The 16,834-nt window shown below is 47.1% G+C and overlaps 1 protein-coding gene across 1 annotated transcript in view; it reads right to left on the minus strand.

Annotated features, from left to right (window-relative positions):
• Positions 1–16,026, minus strand: part of LOXL2 (lysyl oxidase like 2) — a 93,829-nt gene extending 77,803 nt beyond the window's left edge. The window contains exon 1 of the mRNA XM_032288535.1: positions 15,235–16,026. The gene's annotated coding sequence lies outside the window, so the exon portion shown is untranslated. The remainder of the gene's footprint in view (positions 1–15,234) is intronic.
• Between the last annotated feature and the right edge of the window lie 808 nt (positions 16,027–16,834).

Here is a 16,834-nt window from a genome sequence, read left to right on the forward strand (position 1 = left end):
AAAAAAAAAAAAAAAAAAAAAAAAAAAAAAAAGACATTTAAGACATTAAGGAATAGATCAGTTATTTCTAAGGAGACAGTACTTTTACATTTTTAACAAGAAACTCCTTGATGTGAATTTCTAGATATGAATTTTACATATTGTGCAAGGCTGAAAGTAAGGACATTAGGATTTTCATGAGTGGTTAGACCTGACCCATGCCCTTCAAAACAGCTCACCTGCTTGCCTCTGAAATCACTTGTGCAGTAAAGGCAGTAGGCAAATATTGAGGTAATTTATGGATACGAAGATCTGGGATCAGAAAATCTCACCCTAGAAGATAATCAAGGTTTATGTCTAGACAGGAATTACGGGTTATAAGGTTGGACCTAGGAGGGGCAGAGCAAGGCACGATCCCAGCCCAGCACAGCTGACTTCCAAGGCAACGCACCAACTCAGCTGCACAGACCTGCTTGCCCTGAAGGAAATGAGCCTCTAAATACAGGCTGGACATGGATGCTCCAAAGGGGCTGTCAAGACCTGAGGCAGTGAGTGCTGCTGACACAGAGGGGAGAACAGGGTACCTGCAGTTACTTCTGCAGAACGAACAGGGAACAGCAATCCCTCAAGTCTCACCTCCTCCAAGCCGCCCACTCAGCTTGCTTCCAACAATACCTGCAGCTGGCTCAGGAGGCTCCAGGGGTTGGAGAGATTTCATTAACCATCTGAGTCAATTTCAAATTGATGTCTCAGAAAGACAGAAGGAAGGAGTAACTTAAAAGGCTCCAGCTTTCCCAGCTCTCAGCATGGACAGTGAATTAGAATGTGTGGAAAGGCAATTTGCTCTAACCTTTGGGGGTCTGGCAAATTTATCGCACAAAAACTGGAGGGAGCAATTCCACAGAAGTTTCCCTCATCTTTATAAAGACCTTCCTATTCTCTGCCTGTTTGATGTATTTATTTACCAGTCCCTGGGCCCCCTGCCCTGTTCAAAGATAATCACCTCTACTTTTATACAGCAACCTGGACACCACATGGGCTGGTGTTGAAGGGCTTCTGTGAAAGAGAAAGTTGGATTTTATTTTTTTTTTTGAGACAGAGCTTTTCATTCCTGTTGCCCAGGCTGAAGTGCAGTGGTGCAATCTCAGCTCACTGCAACCTCTGCCTCCCAAGTTCAAGCAATTCTCGCAGCACCACACCTGGCGCGCGCGCGCGCGCGTGTGTGTGTGTGTGTGTGTGTGTGTGTGTGTGTGTGTATTTTCAGTGATCCACCCGCCTTGGCCTCCCAAAGTACTGGGATTACAGGCATGAGCCACCAGGCCCAGCCAAAGCTGGATGTTTAAAAGTAAAACAGAAGTATATTTACTGATCATTCATCAGTATCAATCTGTTTTTGATCAGTATCAATCAGCATGTGAAAAGTGCTGAGAGGTATTCACTCATTTCATCCTCCCGTCCAGATGAGCACTGCCCAAAGGAAACGCAATGCGAGCCACATAAGGAAATTTAAATTCTCTAGTAGCCACATTCCAAAAGTAGAATGAAACAGATGAAATCAATGTTAATATTTTATTTGATGCAATATATCCCAAATAATATTTCAATATGGAATAAATATAAAAAGTATTTATGAGATGTTTTGCGTTTTTTTTTTTTTTTTTTTTGTACTAAGTCTTTGAAATCCAGCATGCTTTCTGCATTTGCAGTGCAACTCAAATCCAACCAGTGCACGGCAAGTGTCTGGTGGCCCCATATGGTGGTGGCTACCACACTGCAAACACAGTTTTGGACAGCCCCCTGAGCAAGGCATTTTCAGCATCTCTAATTCCCTAAGGAAAAACCGAGGGACAGAAAGGCTACATTATTTTCTTATAGCGTGATCAAGGTAGGCTTTGCACCCAGGCCAGCCAGATACCAGAGCAGACACCCTTATTCACTAATTGTCATTATCCCTGTCACTGAGACAAACATACCCTGGCCTGTCTAGCCTTGCCCAGCAGCCAATTCTCTTAAACAGGCTACTCTGGTTTTTAAAATTTGAGCTTCAACTATGAAGTGTACTAGGACCCAAATGATTGCAAATAAAGAAAAAACTGAATTTTACTTTGAATAAAATAAAAATAAAAAAGCAGGCTGGGTGCAGCGGCTGATGCCTATAATCCCAGCACTTTGGGAGGATGAGGTGGACGGATCACTTGAGGTCAGGAGTTTGAGACCAGCCTGGCCAACATGGTGAAACTCTATCTCAGTAAAATATAAAAGTACTAAAAAATACAAAAATGAGCTGGACATGGTGGGATTACAGATGGGATCACACACCTGTAATCCCAGCTGCTCAGGAGACTGAGGCAAGAGACTTGCTTGAACCCTGCAAGTGGAGGTTGCAGTGAGCTGAGATCATGCCACTGCACCCAGCATGGGCAACAGAGTGAGACTTCCTCTCCAAAAAAAAAAAGAAAACAAAATATAAAGTGCTCTATGTCTCATGATGTCTTAGCATAAACAAACAGAGTAAATCTCCATCTATCCATCCAGACATTTGAGGACATCTGGACAAATGGCAGATACATTTCTCTTCTTCATACCTGTTCTATTAGTCCTTGTTCAGTTAAAAAGAAATAAAAAAGCCTGGTGGAGATACCACAGCGGGAAGAGTTTTTAGTAAACAGGAAGATCTATTCTCAGCATTCACCTTGGAGGACCTCCAAGGGTGTCTCAGCATCGACAGTCTAAGAAGCATCTGCTCCAATGAAGTCACCTCAGTCCACACAGTGGAAACTCCAGGACCCTCCTCTACCCTGAATGCAAGCAGAGAGCATCTGCCAACTGGGTCAGCAGAACACGGGAGACTCAGGCCGAGGATCTCCGCTGCTCTCTTCACACACTCCAAAGAGATGCAGCTTTCACAGGCACACAGGGGTACGGCCCACAAGGGGAAGGCCTCCCAAGGTGCTAGGATTACAGGCACGAGCCAAGGCGGGAAGCCCATCTTGAAGAGTATGCTGTTCAAGCCTCGTTCTGAGTGAGGTCTGTGAGCTGCGGTGGCAATGGCCTTAATTATTCACACAGCTGAGCCAGGAGTGGGTCATAATTAGAGGACAAGGCCAGATGCCTCATAATTAGAGGACAAGGCAAGATGCCTAAGGACTGAAGTCTCTGACTGACACAAATAAGACACGGCCAGGAAAAGTTGGTTGTGCCTGGCTCTTCAGAAAGGGAGAAACTGTCCCCCTAATATGGTCTCACTGGGCTCTTGACTGAGCAGCTGAGAATGCTCTTACATTCAATGCAATCCTTTCAAGGCTACAATATTCACACACAGTTGATTCTGGTATAAGCTTTGCCAACAAGAGGCACTGGGTCCTCGGGGGCTATGAGAGAGATCAGCAAAGGATTCCTCCGCAGCACAGGGACTCAGGGAGTAAGGAATGCCTTGTAAGTATCAGCTGGGATCAGCTTAGCCCCCAGGGTGTCAGGCACCTCCCAGTGCAGGAACCCATTCAGACAGCCCGCAGCACACTCTGCCACCTCTTTAATGACTGTAACCAGCATGGACTAGTGGCTTAGTCATGCAGAACCTGGTTCAAATCTTCTCTCTTCGCTTATTAGCTCTGTGACCTAGGCCCACTAAGATTTTTTTTTTTTTTTTTTTTTTTTTTGAGACGGAGTTTTGCTCTTGTTACCCAGGCTGGAGTGCAATGGCCCAATCTCGGCTCACCGCAACTTCCGCCTCCTGGGTTCAGGCAATTCTCCTGCCTCAGCTTCCTGAGTAGCTGGGATTACAGGCACACGCCACCATGCCCAGCTGAATTTTTGTATTTTTAGTAGAGACGGGGTTTCACTATGCTGACCAGGATGGTCTCGATCTCTTGACCTCGTGATCCACCCGCCTCGGCCTCCCAAAGTGCTGGGATTACAGGCGTGAGCCACCGCGCCCGGCCTCCCACTAAGATTTTTCTAAGTGTCAGGATTTCAAATGTTAATAATATGTACTTAAAAACAACCTTTTTATTTTTTTGAGATGGAGTCTCACACCGCCGCCCGGGCTGAAGTGCAATGGCGTGATCTCGGCTCACTGCAACGTCCGCCTCCCAGGTTCAAGGGATTCTTCTGCCTCAGTCTCCTGAGTAGCTGGGATTACAGGTGCCCACCACCATGCCTGGCTAATTTTTTGTATTTTTAGTAGAGACAGGGTTTCACTATGTTGGCCAGGATGTTCTCAAACTCCTGACCTCGTGATCCGCCCGCCTCAGCCTCCCAAAGTGCTGGGACTACCGGCATGAGTCACTGTGCCTGGCCAAAAACAACCGCTTTAAGGAAAAATATGAAACATCTTTGCAGGCCAGTTGTAAAAATCAAAGATCAAAATTAAATATAAGCAACGGCATTATGCAGCTTAGTATCACTCAAAATGTAGTTGCTCCTTAAATAACCTGATCTTGGTTCAAACAGGTGCTCCTGCTAGATTCAGGACAAGGTTATTCAATCAGCTACTACAGTTTTGAGTGATATGAAGCTGCATAATGCAGTTGCTTATATTTAATTTTAATCTTCAGCTTCCCCCAGTGTTATCTAGAGAACTGTGAGCTGCCAGGGCTGAGCCTAGGTAGTTGCTTCTGGATGCAGCTCCTTGCAACAACTTCAGAACTGGAAATGGGCTGCGTGTAGTGCTCATGCCTGTAATCTTAGCCCTTTGGAAGGCAAGGCAGCGGGATTGCTTGAGCTCAGGGGTTTGAGACAGCTTGGGCAACATAGGGAGATCCTGTCTCTACAAAAGAATTCTTTTTAATTGGCTGCTTATGGTGGCAAATGCCTATACTTCCAGCTGCTCGGGTGGCTGAGCCAAGAGAATCACTCGAGCCCAGGAGTTCGAGGCTGCAGTGACCTCTGATTGTGCCACTGCACCCCAGTCCAGCCTGGGAGACAGAGCTGAGACTTGTCTCCAAAAAAACACAAAAAACAAAAAACAAACAAACAAACAAAATGTGTATATGTGTGTGTATATATATATATATATATACATATACACACACACACACACACAAAAAAACCTAGAAATGTACATTTGCTCCAAAGAATATACATTAACAAAAAGCTTAATTATCTAAATAAAAAGTTGTCTTCTCACATACTGTATAAATTACACATGTGCAAAGTTGTGTCAAGTCTGCAAATAAGGCTTTTAAGCAGGGCTTGTAACAACCAATGCCTGCTGATCTTGCTGAGAGCTGGGGAAGAGGGTTCCGTTGGAGGGGGAGAAGGAGGTTCTAAACCGTGATCTTGCCCAAGGTTCTGAGTTGGTCATGAACAGTACTGTTACAATTGTCCGACAAGCATCATTCATTGTCAAACATCATTAGTCCTTGAAGCACCTGTCACCCTAAGAACTTTCCAGTACATTCCAGAATCCCTGATTTTTCTCATTCCAGTAGTCGTATTGTCCTGATAATGGATGAGTGTTTGAAAATCCTTCATGAAGCCTTACTTAATTTTGACCCCGCAGAGCTAACAGAGGAAAAGAAGAAAACATCAAACTGGCCTTTCCAGGGTCCTTCTCTGAGGCTACTGCCTTGACAGCTGAGTCAGCTGCCTAGGAAGGAATGTGAACACTCTCCGGTATCAAGATTTTCCTTGAAGCTATTCAAATTTTTTTTCTTTCTCCAAAAGCAATCCCTTTTGAATCATTCCATCATCCACCTAAAAAGGCATTCTGTGTTACAGAATTCACCTGCTTAATGGTACCCTCTGGAAAATCAAGTGACGACTGGCTTCCTAGTTCATTCTTAAACACAGGAGAAACCTAGAACACGGCCACTGATCAATGACGCTTGACCTGTGGCACGTAGTCGAATAATACCCCATGTGACCAACTGATTCCTAGTCAATGGCAACAATTGTTTTTATTCCCAATAGCAATAGAAATTCCTACTCATGTATAGATAAACAGGAAAACGCACCGCAAAAATTATACACTGTATTTGGACATCATGCTTTTCGATTTTCAAGAGTGCTGACACGACCTGAGATTCTGATGTAATGCTCATAAATGTCCCTTTCCCTAATGAGTATGTGGGGCATAGGACTCTCGCAAAGCAGGCTTCAATGGGACCCCACTTCGCTTGCCTGGCCTCTGGCAGGTCCTCCATAAGTAGGAAAGTGATTCATCCCTCCCAGCACTGGCTCCACATCTTGTGCCCTGGAGCTCCTAGCAACAGTCCTGCCTGCCCCAGATTTGAAGCATCTCATAAACAACCTGGTGCTTCTCAGCCAGGAGCAGTGCCCCACCCTGCCAAGGGCAATGGCTTGCAACAGTGCAGCTCAAAGCTCAGCTGAATTCTTCCCTCCAGACAGAATGTTCCGCTTGACATTTCTGCCAGATGCTGGCATTCACATTTGGGTCAGGGGCTAGGGTGGAGTCTCTCTGCTCCATCAGACCCTCCCTACCTGGGATTCCTGCTTGGACCGACAGGAGAGATGAATGGTCCTCATTCATGGCCCAGAGCGCACTGCGGAGTGGCGATCCCAGCTGTGGTCCAGAGCTGCCTCTGGCCCCATAGGGAACACATTCCTTTGTAGAAGGTGGCTGTCTTGGGTGAATGGGGTATGCTCAGAGAATGAGGGAAGTGATCCGGGGGCCAGAGGACCCTTCAGAACCATCTCAGACAAGAATGGAGACTTTTAACACCAAGCTTGGCCCGGGCTGTCTGGTCCACTTGGCCCCCCGCCAAAGGTTCTACTTCAGTGCCATCTATTTCTGGCCACAAAGTGGGAATGTTCAGGGCACAGTGAGATGGTGAGAAAGTAAGCATACAAAACTGCATTTTTTCCCCAGCCTCCAAGAAGAGGTCTTTGTTGGCATAATTTGTTGTGACCAATGGGGAGTCCCCACAGCCCACCTCTGACTCTGAGTGGAATCTCCTTCTGACCAGGTTGTTTCCTGGGGAGGTGGAAGGTACAATTTCAAAGACTTTAAAATGTGCCTACCAGAGACTTTCAGATTGGATCAGACTATAAAAACCAAAAACACAGTGTCTATAAGACAAACCTCTTCTCTCCAGCCCATAAAGAAGGGGTAGGGAAAATCCAAAATTGGTGATTTTGCTTAAAGGCAATACAGAAAGTGATTGGCACAAGGATGGCTGTATTAGTCCGTTTTGCACTGCTGATAAAGACATACCTGAGACAGGGTAATTTATAAAGAAAAAGAGGTTTTATGGACTCACAGTTCCACGAGATTTGGGGAGGCCTCACAGTCATGGTGGAGGGTGAAAGGCATGTCTTACATGACAGCAGGCAAGAGAGAGAATGAGAGCCACATGAAAGGGGTTTCTCCTTATAAAAACCATCAGGCCTTGTGAGACTTATTCAATACCACAAGAACAGCACAGGGGAAATTGCCCCCATGATTCAGTTATCTCCCGCTGGGTCCCTCGCACAACAGGTGGGTATTATGGGAGCTACAATTTAAGATGAGATTTGGGTGTGGACACAGCCAAACCATATCAATGCCTATCAGGTTCATATTACCCAATCCCCACATGCGATTTGACTAAAAGCTAACACGTAACAATCGGAAAAACATGGCCAGCATCTGAGTGTGGTCTCAGATTCAAATCTGGCTGCAAATGGGGAAGAGTTTTAGGTCTTCACACACTACATAAAGAGCTGAAGTGGCCAGCATAGTGACTGGCTCAGTCGCCACCATTATAAAATCAGCCACAATCTGGACAAAATCCAGGAGACATATCATATTCCCATCAACCACTGAGGAGTGCCCAGCCTCATAGTATTTACAAAAATAAATTGAAACGGATCAAAGACCTAAATGTAAAAGCTAAAACTGTAAAACCCTTAGAGTACAACATAAAGTTTTCATGACCTTGGATTTATCAGTGATTTCTTAGACATTACACCAAAAGCACAAGAAACAAAAGGAAAATATATGTAAATTAAATGTTATCAAAATAAAACTTCTGCACATCAAAAAATGTTTTGAAGATGCTTTATGAACCAGGGCAGCAGTGGGGAGGGTGGTAAAAGAGGGTGATGACCAAACATTTATCACAGTTATTCTACTGTTTTGTCATTGTCTATTTGCATGCCTGTTTCTCTTTTAAGCTGGTGATCTTCCATCCCTAGATGTTTTAAGGAGCTACTTAAATCTCTTAACTAATCTGGGATTATAAACTGACTCTTTCAAATTACAGATTATAAACCGTGTTCTTTCAAATATCTCTTCCAAACCCCCTCATGGTAGAGAAAAATCAACATCCAGTCCTAAGATCTTGAGGTATAGCTGAAGCAGCCATACTTGGGCAAGAAATGTATTTGAAATGTCCTGCTTTCCCCTTAAATTCATGCACTCTTGGTAATGTTCTATTCTTGATGTAGTAGCAAGGGCACGTTGACTTTGTAAAAGTTCATTCACAACAGGCACTTGTGCGCCAATGTTCACAGCCAAAAGGTGGAAACAACCCACATGTCCACCAGTGGAGGAAGAGATAAACAAATATGATCTACCCAAACAATGAAATATTATTCAGCCTCAAAAAAGAAGGAAATTCTGACACAAGCTACAACATGAAAAAACCTAGAAGCCATGCTAAGTAAAACAAGCCAGACACAAAAAGACAAACATCATATATTCCACTTATATCAAGTTCCTAGTTCAGTCATACTCAGAGACAGAAACTAGAATGGGGTTAGTGGGAGGGGTGCGATGGGGAGTTAGTGTTCAGTGGGTACAGAGTTGCTGTTCTGGAAGATGCAAAAGTACCAGAGATGGCTGATGGTGATGGTAGCAATGTCAACACACCTACCACCACTGCTTAAAAATGGTTAAGATGGCCAGGCATGGTGGCTCATGCCTATAATCCCAGCACTTTGGGAGACCGAGGCAGGCAGATCATGAGGTCAAGAGTTCAAGACTAGCCTGGCCAACGTGGTGAAACTCTGTCTCTACTAAAAATATAAAAATTAGCTGGGCGTGGTGGCGTATGCCTGTAATCCCAGCTACTCAGGAGGCTGAAGGAAGAGAATTGCTTTAACCAGGGAGTCAGAGGTTGCAGTGAGCTGAGATTGCGCCACTGTAGTCCAGCCTGGTGACACAGTGAGACTGTTTCAAAATAATAATAAAAAGGTAAAGATGGTGAGTTTTATGTTATGTATATTTCACCACAATAAACACAAAAGCAACCCAAAAAGCCTATATAGGTATATACTTAGGATCAATGTGATTTTACCTACATGTGCTGTTCTTGGGGCGGGTGAAACCTTCTTCAGAAATATGCTTTTCCCTGAGCATAGCGGTTCATGCCTATAGTTCCTGTGACTCAGGAGGCTGAGACAGGAGAATTGCTTGAACCTGAAACGTGGAGGTTCCAGTGAGTCAAGATCATGCCACTGCACTCCAACCTGGGAGACTCAGTCTAAAAAAAAAAAAAAAAAAAAAGCGCTTTACTCAATTTTTATTTGTAATTGTTTTAGAAAAGTTTTAGAAAGATATTTTTAAAAGTATCTTTCTCATTACATCTTCAAGTCATGCAGGCACTTCACGGTGTATCAGGACAAGGCTGGGGGCACAAGAACTTCATGGATCCAAGTTCCAGAAAGATATTATAAAGAAACTGCAAATTAAGTTGTCCACAAGTCACCACTGTAAGTTTTCCTGTCGTAAGTGTGTGTTTTACAGGCCAGTGGCACCATTTTTGCAGCGATACCCTCGGCACTTTGTTGGCGACAAGTCAAGGAGGATTTGTCTGTTGCCACAGGACATCCAGAGGGCCAGCTGTGTCTGCTTGTCTGACATGGATTGTACCAATACAAAACTGAAAAGAAAACATTGCTCTATGCTTAGAAGACTATAATTAAATATAATACTTAAGGTATCCCAAGTGAAGGGATCAAAAGCGCTGGACAAGAAGAACATACTAACTGTGGTCCTAACCACACCCTCAGCCTCTGCTGAGCTAGTTCTTGTTCTCATCTGCCACACACACCACTTGGCTGGTGATATTGTCTGGGCCACAGGAAGTGCAAAAGATTGGTTAAAACTCTGGACAGAAATCTGAACTAAACAGTCCCCATAATGCTTTATCATCATCTAGCAACTGGCTATTCTTAGATTGTTTTTGAGACAGGGTCTCACTCTGTCGTCCAGGCTGGCATGCACTGCAGCCTTGACCTCCTGGGCTCAAGCAATCTTCCTGCCTCAGCCTCCTAAGTAGCTGGGACTACAGCATGCCTGACTACGTTTTTTTCTTTTTTTTTTTTAGGGACAGGGTTTCCCTATGGTACCAGCTATTCTGAAAAGGTGCCTAGAGATGTCCCTGACACTGGTCACGGAAGAAGGGCTGCCAACACACTTGGCCAAGAGGTGTTCCCTGCTGAGCAAGTGCTGTGCTGGACAGCAGTGGGTTCATCTGTGGAATTACTCAGGTGAGAGATTTCTGATGTCTTGCTTCAACACACACAGAACTGAAGACTTAGGAGACCCAGCTGTGTGTTGCTCTGGCTACACCTCTGTGAATGTCTGGGTGGCCTTTCCTTGTCTAGCCTGCAACTGCTATTCCCGCCTCGTCTGTGGGTCTAGCGCAGAGTGGCCTCTGGCCACTTCATCTGAGACTTCATGGCCCACCCAGGGTGTGACTGCCATGCAAACCGACCACAAAAGCCTTTCTCCAGAGGGAAATGGACGATGACAGTGACAAGCTGTTCTTTTAAAGCCAGGCAGCCCCTGGAAGTCGGAAATAACATCTCCTTCTGTGGTTTGAATACTTGTCCCTCTAAAAAATTCATGTTGAAACTTAATCCCCAATGTGGCAGTTTTGAGAGTCATGAGTGCTCTGCCCTTGTAAACTGATTAATCCATCCATTGATTAATAGATGAGTGGGTTATCATGGGAAGGGAATTGGTGGCTTTACGAGAGGAAAAGAGACTTGAGCTAGCATGTTAGCATGCTCAGCCCCCTCATGATGCCATGTCCTGTATCACCCTGGGATACTGCCAAGTCCCCATCAGCAAGAAGGCCCTCAACAGATACAGCTCCTGGACCTTGGACTTCTCAGCCTCCATAACCGTAAGAAGTAAATTTCGTTTGTTTGTTAAGTTACTGAGTTTCAGGTATTCTGTTATAAGCAACAGAAAATGGACTAAAACACCTCTAAGGCTCCCCAGACTCTAAAATGAAGGAAGGAATCATGCTTGAGCAACTGCAGCTGATGTGGAATCACCTAGAAATTCTTCCTCCACAGAGACAGACTGTTAGCTAAGGAAAAAGGATCTACGGCTGCCAGAAGACAGGGTGGGTTAAGGTTAATGTCTTGCCCCTTTGAGTTCCTCCATTGAATGGAATTGGGTTGATCAGTTTCTCTGCCCCTAACTGGCTATTTTATGGAAAGTCTGTTCATCCCCTGTTTCAAAGTAACAAGCGTGACAGCAGAACATGTAGGAGTCCTGCGACAAGGGATTCCTTTTTCCCACGTATCCTGTCAAGGAAGGAGAATTCCAATTCTGCGTATCATTAACAAGGTGGAGAAATTTCTTAATCACCTAATTTCAAAAACGAACTTAAGTAATGAAAATGCTAAAAGCAGAAGGCTCTGGTGTTGTATTAGTCTGTTCTCACGCTGCTAATAAAGACATACATGAGACTGGGTAATTTGTAAAGGAAGGAGGGTTAACGGACTCACAATGCCTCTCGGCTGGGGAGGTCTCACAATCATGGCGGAAGACAAAGGAAGAGCAAAAGGACATCCTACATGGAGGCTGGCAAGAGAGGGTGTGAAGAGGGACTCCCATTTATAAAACCATCAGATCTCACGAGACTTATTCACCACCACAAGAACAGCATGGGAAAGACCCACCCCCATGATTCAATTACCTTTCATCAGGTCCTTCCTACAACACATGGGAATTATAGGGGCTACAATTCAAGATGAGATTTGGGTGGGGACACAGCCAAGCCATTATCAGGTGTTAGATATCTTCACTGGTCAAATGCAGAATAAAGTCATGCATAAACTAAGGACTTCAATGGGAAGCCTACATAACTCCACTTCTCTGTCACAGGCTTTGAGGGCTTCAGCATGAAGGTACCAGCTGTTAGAGTACTCAGGTGATGCTCAAAGAGGGGAGACTGTCCTCTTTCTGGGACAGAGGACCAGATTTCTTTCTGGGATCTTTATTTCTTCCAGGAATCCCAGCAACAGTCATTTCACTCATCCTATTTTTATATCTTGAAGTCAAAGAATGAGGAAGTATAATGCTCTCTAGCTCAGAGAGGGCAGCTCTGAGCCCTCACAGTTTTGCAATGAGCTAGGAAAGAAACCCTGGCTTCCTGACTTTGCAGTTCATTTATCTCAAGCACCAAATGTCCAATTATTAAATATTTACACTGGGATTTCTGACAGCAGGTGTATAGGAAGTGATAAGCCCGGGATGAAGCCTGAGCCACTAAGAACTCTTCAGAGAGCAGCTGGGAATCCATGAGTAACACGAAGAACCAGAATCACCACAGCACAGCCATGAGGATGCTGGGTTAGACACTGACTCCCTGGGTCAAAAGCTATGCTCTCTGCACAACTCATCTGCTTACCCATTTCCTCAGCTGAGAAGTAAGTTTGAAAATACCCACCTAACTCTTTAGTGGGACCTTGTAAGAATCAAATGACATAGTGGACAGAAAAGCAGTTTGAAAGGAATAACATACAACGGGAATGTAATAAGTTACACAAATCAACAGAACTCACGTGAACTACTGAAAAAAAAAACATTTTAGGGAAAATTGGTAAATGTTTAAATACAGAGTGCTATTTGGCATTAGATGATACCAAAGAATTTGTTAGTTTTCTTAGGTTTAAAGATGGCATCATAGTTATTTAATATCTTTAGAAATCACACTGAAACACGTAGCAATGAGCACAGAAAATCTGCTTCCTTCACAAAGCCCTTCCACACTGGCCATCTAGAGGTCAAAGGACAAGGACTTGTGAAGAGGCCACGCAAGGAGCCCAGTTGGAAAGAAAATAAATAGAAGACTGGGTATGGTGGCTCACACCTGTAATCCCAGCACAGGAGGCCAAGGTGGGCGGATCACCAGGTCAGGAGATCGAAACCATCCTGGCTAACATAGGGAAGCCTCATCTCTATTAAAAATACAAAAAAATAGCTGGGCATTGTGGCATACGCCTGTATCCCAGCTACTCAGGAGGCTGAGGCAAAAGAATCTCTTGAACCCAGGAGGCGGAGGTTTCAGTGAGCGAAGATCACACCACTGCACTCCAGCCTGGGCAACAGAGTGAGATTTTGCATCAAAAAAGAAAGAAAGAAAAGAAAAGAAAATAGAAGCATCTTTGCAGAATCTCCTATCTGTGATGCTTAAAATGTCAGCCAATGTGTGATGTCAAGCACGTTTTGTCTTCAGACCAGAGTTTCATACTCAACTTTGCCATGCAATGCCTAAGTGACGTTAGACTGTCACTAAGACAAAGTTACAGGGAAGCAAATGCACGTGCATGCACAAACACATACATACACACATGCACACACATGTGCACAAATGTGCACACATACAAGTGCACGCATGCACACATACACAAGCAAGCATGCGCACAGATACACATGCATGCATATACAGGTATGCACACACATGCAGAGGAACACACATGCACACACACATGCACACACGTATGCTCACACACATGCACGAACATAAACATGCCTTGCACACACATACATGTGCACACACGAATATACAAACGTGCACTTGCGCAATCAGTAAGATTCAATTCCCTTGGGTGAGCCTGGGTAGCCACCAGAGGCCCATGGGGAGCATGTATTTTGTCCTAAGTCTAATGGTCATTCCAGGGCAGATACTAGGGACCAGGAAGAGGAAAAGGACAAAGGTGAGGAGAGAGATTAAAAATTTTGTCAAGTCAGGATGCAGTGAGTCAGTCACTTATCTGGGAACCGACCAGGGAAATGAATGCTTCCTCTTCCAGCCTAAACCCCATCCCTGACCATTAAGTACATGACACACCACCAATAACTAAATCATTCCACCAAAGATGACAAATGACATTTTGGGGTTCCAGGACAGACAGGCCAGCGGAGGCAGGAGGGAGGGACCTGGAGTAAGAGGTAGGCGTTTCAGTCCCCACATTGACTAACCCAATGGCCCTGGGCCTCAGTGTTTTTCTTCCCAGGAGAGAGAAAAAAAACACTGCGTGTGAGATCTCCACAATTCTAAGATCTTAGGGACAAAAGTAATTTTGGAGCATGTTTCTGCCTGTCATGCACATCTCTCTCCTCATCAGGACTTGGGGTTTCCTAACCATATTGGGTAGTTCAGCCCCTCCCCCGCCGTGTTCTGCGGCGTTCTCTTCCCCCATACCTTCACCCCCACCCCACACTCCTGAGGTTTTTTGATGGTCTTAGCCCTCGCACGGAGAACCTCGCTTGTTTGTCCCAATCAGCGCCGATTCCAGGGACGCCTCGGGCAGGCAGCTACACCTGGAAGGTTTCCAGCTTAGGGCGAGAAGGGGCGTGGTGGGCAAAGCGCCTTCGTAAAGTTGTAGCACTGGGGACCGCGGGACCAAAGGCGCAAGACTGGGGTCAGCTGTACCCTTAAGTTCGCTCGTGCCTGTTCTTCCACTCCAGGGTTTCTCGGTGATGACGGCGGGAGGGGGTCCCCGGTCCCCGGAGAGCCAGAGCGACTTGGGAGTACATAGCTGGCGTGCCCCGCGCCTCTGCTCCCGGACTCAGGGTGCTCCCGCGCTCTCACAGCCTTAGCAGGCTGGGGGCGTCCCAGCCAGCACGCTCTACATCCCCAAAACCACAGCTCCGAGGGCATGCGCTGTGCCCCCCGTGCCCCGCTCCTCAATAATCAGAACTCCACAGACGCTGTCCCTGGAGCCGCGCTGCACTCTCCAAGACGCCCAGCGCGCACGGAGACTCCACTGGCTCCGTCCCGCCTGACTAAGGGGGCTCGGGACAGTCAGGAACCCAGCGCCGCGCCCGGCCCCGACGAGGTGGGGCTGGGCGGGGCCGTCCGGGGCGGCAGGGGGACCCGTGGGGCGGCAGGGGGACCCGTGAGCCGGCACGTCCTCGCAGCGTTGTCGCAGAAAGTCTTCGAGAACCCCCAAGCACTGTCGAGAGGTAGCCCTGCGCAGGGCGAAGCCTGGAGACCCAGCAGGGACGCTCCCGCTTTCCCGCGAACCGCTTCGGGGAGGGGGTGGCGCGAGAAGCGCTCTTACTTGGTTTCTGGGGTCCGCAGTGGCCGGGATGGGACCGCGCTCTCCACGGTGGTCCCCCTCCGCGTCCGCCGCCGCTGAACCCCTTTCCCGAGCAGAGGCAGGCGGCCGAGGTCTCCGACGGCTGGAGAAAGCCAGCCCAGAGCGTAGGCAGCCGCGCGCTGGAGTAGCGCGTCTACTCTTTTCCGCCTTACTTTTAACCAGAGGAGGACGGCAAACCCCTCCCCGGACCCACCCCCTTCCCCGAAGGCAGCCGAGGCGGCAGGCCCGGCCTCCAGCCTCTTTTGTTGTAATTCGAGAGCGGCCACTCCCAGGGCCAGAGGGAGCTCCTCGGGGCAGCCCTTCCCAGGCTCCTCGCGCCCGGGTTTCCGGAGCTTGAGAAGCCCGAGAGGGGGCCTTTCCTCCGGAGACTCCAGTACCCTCCAACCCCCACAGCGCTCCCAGAATTTAACCCTTCCTTGTCCACCAGCTTTAGGGCCCGTGCCTAGTCCACTTTCTATCCCGAAAACCCTGGCCCTGCCTGGCACATAGTACACGCTCAATAAAAACTACCGAATGAGTGTTCAGAAACTTGGCTCCGTCTGGCCTGAGTTCCACCTACCTTTTCCTGTAGGGGGAAAACATCCTGAACGAGTAAACAGCCCCCTTTCGGCCAGATCACATCTCCCGCCCTGGCCAAGCCTCTTCTCCTCCGAGGACTAGCTTTATTCTTGGTAAATTCAACGCTTTGGATTCCGTGACCTCTGGGTCCTTCCTGGAATGGCAGGGCTGGGATGAACAAGCCCTGTGCTTGGAGACGGAACAGGACGCAGCTAAGGGGGGGATCATTGTGCAGAAGGACCTCCTTTGCCTGGCTCGCAAGCTCCCGGGTGGGGGGTGGGCATGCTGGAAGAGCCCTCCGCACAGAGAGGGCTCCTTGCGGACAAGCAGGGCTTTGCCAGGGCCAGGGAGGCAGCTAGCTGCAAAACAAGGGACCCCTGTGCAGACGTGGACTGTCACCTGCAAGTGGCTCCTTCCTCAGTCCTCTTTTACTCCACACCATGGCTGGACAAACCCTGCCCACCTGCAGGGCTAGGTGGAAACTCCCAAATCTCACCTCCAGCCCAGGCATCTCTCCTAAACCATGGGTATTTAAATATATTGGCCCCCAAAAGACTTCCACCTGGACATTCCGTTGGCCACAGCTAACCTGGCAAGCCCCAATTTTGGCACTGCAACTCACAGCCCACCTTGACCCCTGTGAGCTCTCCCAGGCAGATATGGGGCCTTCTCCATTGCCTCCTCCTTACCCTCCCCACAGATCAGTCCCTGGCTCTGGTGGGCAATGGAGGGAAGGGGTCAGAGGAAGGGGGTGTGGTTATCAAAGGCCCGGAGGAGGGATCCTTGTGGTGGTGGAACCGTTTAGTATCTCGAGACAGAAAACCACACAGGTGATAAAATTGTATGGAACCTAATACACCCAATAAAATTTCAATTAAAATTTAAAAAATCCTCCGTGGCTCCAGGGTCCTCAAAATGTCATCTGAATCCCTCTCCCCCAGGCCTTACTTGATGTGCTCCTATAAGCCTTCTATTTCACACCCCAGGGCCTTTGAATGTGATA

Source organism: Sapajus apella, unplaced genomic scaffold (assembly GCF_009761245.1).
Source record: "Sapajus apella isolate SASKATOON/1434 unplaced genomic scaffold, GSC_monkey_1.0 scaffold21, whole genome shotgun sequence".
NCBI classification, from domain to species: Eukaryota; Metazoa; Chordata; class Mammalia; order Primates; family Cebidae; genus Sapajus; species Sapajus apella.